This window comes from Leptonychotes weddellii, chromosome 1 (assembly GCF_054177405.1).
Source record: "Leptonychotes weddellii isolate Sample4059 chromosome 1, ASM5417740v2, whole genome shotgun sequence".
Taxonomy (NCBI): Eukaryota; Metazoa; Chordata; class Mammalia; order Carnivora; family Phocidae; genus Leptonychotes; species Leptonychotes weddellii.
The window spans coordinates 80541037-80551539 of record NC_138369.1 but is presented as its reverse complement, the minus strand read 5'-3'; the positions used below and the strand labels follow the sequence as shown (position 1 = coordinate 80551539).

General features: G+C 40.0%; 1 pseudogene; it reads left to right on the top strand.

The window, feature by feature from the left end:
• Positions 1-4820: 4820 nt before the first annotated feature.
• On the top strand, positions 4821-6931 carry LOC102749011 (E3 ubiquitin ligase TRAF3IP2 pseudogene; annotated as a pseudogene).
• Positions 6932-10503: the final 3572 nt, after the last annotated feature.

Genomic DNA, 10503 nt, shown 5'->3' with positions numbered 1-10503 from the left:
TCAAATAAATAAATAAAATCTTTAAAAAAAAAATCCAGAGTTTAAGTAAATTGTACCTAGTAAGTCTGAGAGGTGAATTAAACATCTAAGTGGAAATGTCAAGCATGCATATCTGAACCTGGTGTTCAAGGGAGAGGTCAGGGATGGAGATCCAACTAGGAAGTTATCAGTATATAGTGGTATCTAAGCTGTAAGACTGGATGAGTTCATGAAGAGAGAAAATGTGGAAAAGGAGAAAGGCAGGAACAAGCCCAGTGGCATTTCTATACTATCCTAGTAGTCCTGGAGGAGCTAGTGAAGGTAAGGCAGAAACGCTAGAAGTAAAACCAGAAAATGAGGAAAAGGTGGTATCATAGAAATGAATATAGGAACAAGTTAAATGAAAATAAAGGCAAATTAGATTTGGCAACATAGTCATTGGTGACCTTGATAAGAACAGTATATAACAGCAGAGTAGAGGCAAAAGCCAGTAGAATGATGAGTGAATGAACTTCTCCATTTATTTGAAAGGTTTCATAATATAACTTAATTTTTATTTTAATGTTAACTCTTACATGGGAAAAAAGAAAATGGAGACAGCAGGAGTAGACAACTCAAAAAGTTTTGCTCAGAAAAGGAGCACAGATGGGGTTGTGACTACAAAGGAAATTGGTATCAAGGAAGGTGTGGTGTTTGATTTGGCTCTGTTTCATTTCAAGATGGGAGATATTTACGCATGTACTTATAGGCCTTCAGGAGTGATCCAGTAGTATGGGACAGATTGAAGATACAGGAAGGAAAAGAAGGATGGCTGCGGGAACAGAGGCCTAAGGAAGATGAGAGGGGGGAAGGATTCTAGCATTCATTGAAGTATGCTTCTTCCACTGTAGCAAAAGACAGAGAATGTCAATACAGGAGCAGAGAGACTTGAACATTTGGCTCTGGAGAAACAAGAGTGTTCCCGAAGGATGTAGTGAGGTCACTGACCAACCAAGGAGGAAAGGAAAGGAGGCAGGAGGTTGGAGAAGGAAAACTAAGAATTTGTCACCATAGACCTCTTAAAAAAAAAAAAGATTTATTTATTTATTTTTAGAGAGAGAGAGTACAAGCAGAGGGAGGAACAGAGGCGGAAAGAGAGAGAGAATCTCAAGCAGACTCCCCAGTGAGTCCAAAGCCCAACGCAGGGCCCTATCTCACAAACCCGAGATCATGACCTGAGCTAAAATCAAGAGTCTGACACTTAACCAACTGAGCCATCCTGGCACCCCATCCACAGACCTCTCCTTTTAAATAAAAAAAAGGCTAAAGAAAATTCTCCAAAGAGAAAGGAAATGATAAAGAAGGAACCTTAGAACATCAAAAAGGAAGAAAGAACATGGCAGCTAAATTGTGGGTAAATAAAATAGACTTCTTCTACACTGGAATGGTCTAATTTATCATTGATAGTGAAGCAAAAATTATAGAATCATGTGGTTCTAATATAGATTCCTCTAAGAGGAATATATAGAGGAAATATTTAAGACAACTACATTATAAGTGGGAGAGAGTAAAGGGACATAAAAAGAGGCAAGGTTTCTAAGCTCCCCTCAAACTGGTAAAATAACAACATCAATAGACTGCAATAAGTTATGTGTATATATAATGTAATATCTAGAGCAGCCACTAAAAAAATCTATACAAAAAGATACACTCAAAAACACCATACATAAATTAAAATGGAATTCTAAAAAATGTTCAAAAAACCCATAGGAAGGCAGGAAAAAGAAAACAGAATAAAGAGGAAACAAAAAATAAAATGGGAGGCTTATTAACATATCAATATTTACATATCAATCATTACATTAAATGTAAATGATTTTAATGTACTAATTAAAAGACTAAGATTGGCAGAGTGGATTTAAAAATCTGACCCAACTATATGCTATCTACAAGAAACACACTGCAAACATAATGATATTGGCAGGTTGAAATAAAATAATAGAAAACTATATATCATACAAACAGTAACCAAGGAAAGCAGGAGTGGACTTCAGGCAAAGAAAATTACCAGAGATGGGGAAGGACATTATATAAGGATAAAAGGGCCAATCCACCAAGAAGACAGCAATTCTAAACATGTATACACAAAACAGGAGTGCTGCAAGATATGTAAGACAAAAACTGAAAAAAGAAAGAGACAAATCCTTAATTATTGTTGGAGACTTCAACAACCCTCTTTTAGCAATTTATAGAACTAGACAAAAAATAAGATATAAAGGAACTCAACAACACATTCAACCAACAAGATCTAATCAATATTTATGGAACACTCCACCCAATAATGGCAGAATACACATGTTTTTCAAGGGCTCATGGAACATATACCAAGACAGATCATGTCCTGGGCTATAAAATAAACCTCAAAAATCTAAAAGAATTAATATCTTAAGAGTGTACTCTACAACCACAGTGGAATCAAACTAAAGTTCAATAACAGAAAGATAAAGGAAAAATTTTAAAATACTGGGAAACTAAATAACATACTTCCAAATAATCCTTAGATCAAAGATGAAATCTCAAGGAAATAAAAAAAATTAATTGAGCTGAATGAAAATAAAAACACAAACTATCAAAATGTGTGGGACATGGCTACAACAGTGCTTAGAGGAAATTTTATAGCACTAGGGGTAACAGTCTAAAATCAGTAATCTAGGCTCCCAACTCAAGAACCAAAACAAGAAAAGCAAAATAATCCCAAAGCAAGTGGAAGAAATGACATAATAAAGATAAGAGCAGAAATCAATGACACTGAAATCAGTAAAACATTAAAGAAAAATCAATGAAACAAAGAGCAGTTTCTTTGAATAGATTGATAAAATTGATAAACTTCTAACAAGATTGAGAAGGAAGAAAAGAGAATACACAAGTTACCAATATCAGGAATTAAATAGGGGATATCACTATAGACCATGCAAACATCAAAAGAAAAGTAAAAGAACACCACAAACAACTCCACACACATACATAACAATAGATGAAATGGCCCACTTTCTCAAGAAACACAAAGTACCACAATTCACCCAATATAAAATAAGTAATTGGAATAGCCTTGTAATTGTTGAGAAAATTGAATTCATAATTTAAAAACTACCTAAAAAAAGAAACTTTCAGGCCCAGAGGATTTCACTGGAGAATCCTACCAAATATTTAAGGAAGAATTAATACCAATTATACACAATCTTTTCTAGAAAATAGGAGGATACATTTTCTAATTTGTTTTATGAAGCTGGTATTAACCTAATGCCAAATCCAGACAAAAACAATACCAAAAAATAAAACTACCAACTTATATCCCTTATGAGAACAGATGCAAAAACCCTTAAAATAATATTAGCAAATAGAATTCAACAGTTTGTTAAAAGAATGATATATCATGATTAAGCGGGATTTTTTTCCAGGGATGCAAAGCTGGTTCAATATTCAAAAATCAATGTAATCCACCACATTAGCAGGTTAAAGAAGGTAAATCATATGATCAGTCAGTGCAGAAAAAGCACTGGACAAAATCCAATACTCATTCATGATTTTTTTTAAATCTCAGAAAACTAAGAATAGAGGAAAACATCCTCAAATTTATGAAGATCATATTAAAAAAAAAAAAAAACTACAGTTAACATCATATTCACTGGGAAAAAACTGAATGTGTTCCCCTTCAGGTCAGTAATGAGATGAGGATGTCTGCTCTCATCATTCTTACTCAACATAATGCTGTAGGTTCTAACCAGGGCAGTAAAGCAGGAAAAGGCATACCTATCAAAAAGGAAGAAATAAAACTATCCCTATTTGCAGATTACATGATTACCTACATAGAAAAACCCAAGGAATTAAAAAAAAAAAGAAAGAAAAGAAAAAACCTTCTAAGAACTAACAGGTGAATTCAACAAGGTCACAGAATATCAGATAAACAGAAAAATCTCAGTTGTGATTCCATATACTAACAATGAACACATGGACACCAAATTTAAAAATAGAATACTATTTAAAATCTCTCAAAAAAATTAAATACTTAGGTGTAAATCTAATGAAACATACAGGACTTGTATTCTTAAAAATATACAATGCTAATAAAAGAAATCAAGGAAGTCTAAATAAATGGAGAGGTATACCATTATTTATGGATTGGAAGATTCAGCATGGTAAAGATGTCAACTCTCCCCAGGTTGATATATAGTTTAATGCAATTCCTACCAAATCCCAGCAATATTTTTTGCAGATATAAACCAGATTATAAAATTTACATAGAAAAAGCAAAAGAACTAGAATAATTAAAACTATTTTTGGAAAAAAGAAGACATTGGGAGGAATCAGTTTACCCAATTTCAAGACTATTATATAGCTACAATAATCAAGACCACGTGGTCTTATACAGAAAGAGATTCAGTGGCATTGTCCTCGATAGGGTGGATGAAAGAAGAAAGATCACACACATGATATTTTAGTTGACCTTGGCCAAAAGTTTGAAATGCTCTAAATGCAGAATCCTTGGAGATGTTTCAACAGTGTGATATACATTCAGTGAGTCTATATAACATGGTATACCTGAATAAAAAACAAAACATCAAGTCTCTCATTTATCTTTGAAACTGAAGGACAAATATCTGAATTTTTCATTTGCTCTTACTTAAATTGTTCATTAAGTTTGCTTTAAGAAAAAAAAAATAGAAAACATGAAATTCCATAGAAAAGAAAAAGCTAGTTGTTCTGCAAATATCCAGATGGATGAGTGTGCTGATTTCAATAGAGAAGATAAATGTAAATGTACGTTGTGGGGAATTAGAAATTTTGATTAGATTTACTGGATGTAAATTAAATTTCTACCTCTAATAAGATGGTAAGGCACATATTAAGGGAGAAACTGCAAGGAAATTACACCGGTTATATTTTACAGGGTATTTTTCCTAACAATACTGACAAAAATTTGCAGCTAAAAAGGCAAAAGTGCATTTATGTTACATCACTACAAGTCTGAAAGGGAAAAGAGCTGATGGAGGGCCAGTCTTTCTGTCCTTGGTGGTGCTAAGGAACTAGAATGAACCAGAGCACTCCTGTGGAGGTTAATGAATCAGAACCATACCCAAGTCAGTTAACCAATCCCAGATTGAACCACCTGCTCCAAATCTAAGGAACATGGCAGCCAACAGCTTGTCAGCGCCCAAAACCCCTCACTGTTCTTCAGGAGACTTTTCTCAGGCTCACCCACCCCTGAAACTTGCAAATCACCTACGGCCTATGACCCAGCAGGTCACCTGCCTGCGCATTAAAATCCTGGAGGAGAGTGAAGACAGCTTCTGGAGGAGACACCCAGACCCGGGCAAAGATTTTCCCTTGGGCTCCTCTGCAGCCAGCAAGCATGAGCCTGAGTCTGTGATTGGAACCCTCCTCCAGAGCATCAGTTTTTTCATGGAAAAACGGCATCAATGGCTAGGATCTCAGCTTTCAGCAGCTTCTCCTGACACTAGCCATGACTCAGGCAAATCAGACCAAAATTTACCTAATGCCTCAGCAGACTCCTCAGGCAGTAGCCAAGAGATGGTGCAATAGCCCGGGCCCCACAAGAAACAAGCAGCTCCAGATCTGCCTACAACAGACACGGGGTATGATTCCCAGCCCCAGGATGTCCTGGGCATCAGGCAGCTAGAAAGGCCCCTGCCCCTCACCTCTGTGTGTTACCCCCACACCTCCCCAGAGCTCTCAGGTCCTCTCAGTTTGAACGTCAGAGGTATCCAGTATGTGCACAGATGCTGCCTCCGAACCCTCCCCCGCATGTTCAGTGGAACTGTCATTACCATTATTCTGGAGGTCCCTATCAGCAGGTGCCATGTGGCCACGACCACCCCCAAGCTGCCTACCAGCAAGTGGTCCAGCCGGCTGTGTGTGGGCAGCTCCTACCTGGAGCCAGCATGACGGGCTTGCACCCTGTGCAGAAGGTCCTGAACTACCCCAGCCCCTGGGACCAAGATGAGAGGCCTGGACAAAGAGACCACTCCTCCCCAAGGCTCCCGAGGGACCAACTATATAACCAGCCACCTAATCCAGCTGGAGTTCCTGAGGAGTCCTTGGGGTATCCTGCAGAGTTGAGACCACCAGATCCCCAGGCTCCATCCCCAGCTGCTGTCCCTAGACCCCCTAGTAACCTTCCAGCCAGAGGAACTCTGAAAACAAGCCATTTGCCAGAAGAATTATGGAAAGTCTTTATCACTTATTCTATGGACACAGCCACGGAGGTGGTGAAATTCGTGAACTTTTTGTTGGTAAATGGCTTCCAAACTGCAACTGACATATTTGAGGATAGAATCCCAGATATTGATATCATTAAGTGGATAGAACGCTACCTTAGAGAAAAGACAATGATGATAATTGTAGCAGTCGGCCCCAAATACAAACAGGATGTGGAAGATGCTGAGTCGCAGCTGGGCAAGGATGAGCATGGCTTACATACTAAGGACATTCATTGAAGGATGCAGATTAAGTCCATAAAACAAGGAAGCATGACTTTCAGATTCATCCCTGTGCTCTTCCCAAATGCTAAGAAGGAGCATATGCCCACCTGGCTTCAGAGCACTCACGTCTACAGCTGGCCCAAGAAGAAGAGAAACACCGTGCTACTGCAGCTCAGAGAGGAAGAGTACATAGCCCCTCCCTGGGGGCCTCTGCCCACCCTTCAGGTGGTGCCCCTGTGAGCCCCTCTGTCCCCAGACCCCTGGGGCCATGCCGCGTGTGGGGCCCTGTTCCAACAAGCACTCTTCCAGCAGAGGCTGTTTGCCATCCTCCTCAGAGGGCTCCTCCCTACCCCAGAAGACCTGTCCTGCAGAGCACTCTTGCTGTGGAGACCTTCATAGACCCTGCCTTTCAAACAGAGGCCGTAGCTGCTCTGTATTCCCTACTTCTGACACTCCCAGCATGTTGCTCCTAACAGTCTGATGTGTCCATTCTGGGCCTCTCCCTGCTTAGCAAGTAGATAATATAAATGATGTTGCAATAAATGTAAAAGACCACAAATACCATCCCAATCCTTAAAGCTACTTTTATGAGTTAGCCAGATACTCGTGTGTCCTCAGACCAACCTGATTCATGCACAAATAATAAAATGTGTAAAATATAAAAATAAAAAAAAAAGCTGATAGAAATGTGTCTTTCAAAAATAGCCATCATCTTCCTGAAAACAAGCTGGGATTGAATAAACCTAGTGACAGACAGTCTGGCCTCCCTATTCCAGTGTTATACAAAGACCATAAGTATGGGGAAGACCAAGAAATGGGTCACCTGCTTTTGCAGATTGCTGTGGACATGCTAAACAAGGCATCAAAGTAATCAGTAGCACCTGGCTCCTCTTTTAACATTAAGCACATTTAAAACAGTGGTTCTCATATTTCACATCCTTCCGGAAATGCGTAGTAGGTTTGGTAAAGCTCAGATTGCTGGGCCCCACCCCCAGAGTATCCGATTCCTAGGTCTGGGGTAGAGCCTGAGAGTCTGCATTTCTAACAAGTTCCCAGATGCTGCTGGCCCAGGGACCACACTTGAAGAGCCACTGATTTAGAGGAATTTACATACCTGTTTGGCACATAGGGACATTATAACAAGAAAAAGTTTCTCTGGAGATGTGCTGGTATGCTTCCCTTTATCAAATACAATGTGTTTCCCTTCTAGGAAGCCCAGAACTATATTTTTAAGATCAATTATATTAAAATATCAGCTGAAGTTTGAGGTACATCTGTAGTCCTGTCCCTCAGTGGCTTCTCTCTTTATTGAAAAATACTTCTGTTTCTTTTAAGAGGAATACAGGGTAGAATGAATGAATGAATGAACGAACAAACTAACGAATGAATGAACTAATGAACAAACTCTCATTGCACTTTAATTTCTGAGCTAGAAAAGTAGGACTTGGAAGCCAGCAGTACTAACTATAAGCCTTAAAATTTGACATTACCTTGATAAAGTTCCAGCTGCCAACCAACTGTCCCACAGGCTTCCGCTATTCCCCTCTGCTAAGCTAGAGAAAGGGCCAATGAAAGAAGTTCAGGACATCCCCCTGGGCTTTGATTTGGAGCCGGTTCACCCTGCCAATCCCACATACCTGGCTTGCAAGTATGAGGCAGACGATGCATTAATGCATAGATGACATAGCTCTGGACCAGTACTTAGCTCGTGAGCCACAGAGCCAGGTTCCCACTGACTGCCTTTTATTGCTCTGGCTGCTGCAAGGCTCTAATCAAAACCAGCTTTTGAATTCTCCATTGAGACATTTTCTCTGGGCCTACTCTACTGCAGACAGCCACAGCAAAAACAGCCTCGAGTGAGAGTCAAGCAAGCCCGTCAGTCATTCCCCAGGAATAGTCACAGCTTTGGCAAGGATCCTACCACCTGCCAGGGACTTCATCAGCCTCTGTTCCCAGATGCATGGTCCCTTCAGCAACACCACTCTTCCTCTCATTCACACAAAACACATATGCACACAAATGCATACACACACATACACAAACACTCTTTCTAGGGCTGCTTTACAAACTGCTGGGCATAAGGTTTTAGAATGTCACTTATAACAGGAGTCAATAACCACATGCACAAACTAATCTGGAAAATAAAAAGACTGAATTTTGATATATGTTTTCTCTAATCATAATCAGGCTATTTTGGCTAATTGTTAACTTGCTATCAGCTGAATTCAACCTATAGTTTTTCGAAGTGTTCCTTGTCAACCGATTTCAACCAAGGGTTTTCTTTACCTGGAGTTGGCAGGGTGTAGACTCAGGCAGAGCAACCCAACAGGGAGTTTGAAATGATCGGGTGTGTGTTGCCTGAAGGGAGGAGGATCTTGGAATGCTGAGCCACATAGCCTGGAGGGAGGCTCCTGATAACAATAGCTACCATTAGTCAGCACCTCCCACGTGCCAGATATTTTATCTTGCATTTAACCCTCACCAACAGCACTACAGGATGTCTATCACCATCCCCATCTACAGATTCTGAAGCCCAGAGGGACTAAATGACTGAAGCCGGTAAATGACAGAACCAGATTCAACCCTTTCAACTCCAGAAACTACCCTTCTCTTACACACTGCTGGTTTCCTTCTAGGCTCATCATGAACCTCATTTCCTATGACCTTCTAATCATGGTGCCACCACCTACATCAAATTCCAAAGCTATTTTGAAAGATAAAAAAAAATAATAATGAAAACAGATTAAATGTATATTGGCTTCTGAACTAATTCTTACTAAAATTAAAAGATGCATTTGTGTCCAGATAATGGCTGTGTTTTTGTTTTTTCTTTCTTATCTAGGCTCCTCATCTCCTAGTGGCTAGAACTAATGGAGGCATTTAAATGCACAAGCACATACACATGAGGATACACTGACAGACTGCTAAATTTGCCTGTCTAGCATCTACCCTCAATCTTATCCTTGCAGTTGAACAGGGCTAGTCCCACCAATCCACTAGGTATTAACAGCCATGGGGATTTGTTCAGGGACAGGTCCCTAATTCAAGTTGACCTAATCCTCATTCCCAGGATTTTTTCCAAAGCAACCAAGAAGACACCCTATGTCCATAGGATATAAACCTGGAGAGGAGACTGCCTGAAGACCACATAAAGAAGGACAGGGCAGAGACATGGGGACACAGTCCTAATGACATTGTCCAAGGCCCTGAAGCCAGCATGCCTCACGCTAACTACCCCTGGACTTCTCAGTTATATGAGATAACACAATGCTATTTGGTCTTAAACCAAACAGATGGGTTTTCTGTCACTTAGAATTGAATGAGCTCTGATGGGGCGTTTATCTAAAAGCCCCAGGTCTTAGCAGACAGCACCCACTGGGGTCTGGTCCCTGCTTCCCTCTGTGCTTGCTTTGGTTGGGTTCTTTCAGTTCAAAGAATTCAAATAGGTGAATCACAGACCTGTACCTCTGAAACAAATAATACATTATATGTTAAAAAAAAAAAAAGAAGAAGAAGAAGAAGAAGAAGATAGCAGGAAGGGAAAAATGAAGCGGGGGGAAATCGGAGGGGGAGGCGAACCATGAGAGACTATGGACTCTGAGAAACAAACTAAGAGTTCTAGAGGGGAGGGGGGTGGGGGGATGGGTTAGCCTGGTGATGTGTTTTAAAGAGGTCACGTTCTGCATGGAGCACTGGGTGTTATACGCAAACAATGAATCATGGAACACTACATCAAAAACTAATGATATACTGTATGGTGATTAACATAGCATAATAAAATTTTTAAAAAAACATAATTCAAATACGTTTGAGTCGGAGGAGGAGCACTGTAAGGCTATCGGTGGAGTGCTGAGGAGGAGGAAAGGATGTGAACTCCAGGAAAAAAGATTCTGGTCGAATCAGTCTCCACCCACAGAAAAAGAGGAACTGCAGGAGTGAGTGATTTCCACTTTGCCACTCTGCCCTTAGAGGAGTCAGCTATTGTCAGGTATCTTCTCTCCCTGGGGTTTGTCTATTGAAGTCACCCACTGCTTATTCCTTCAAC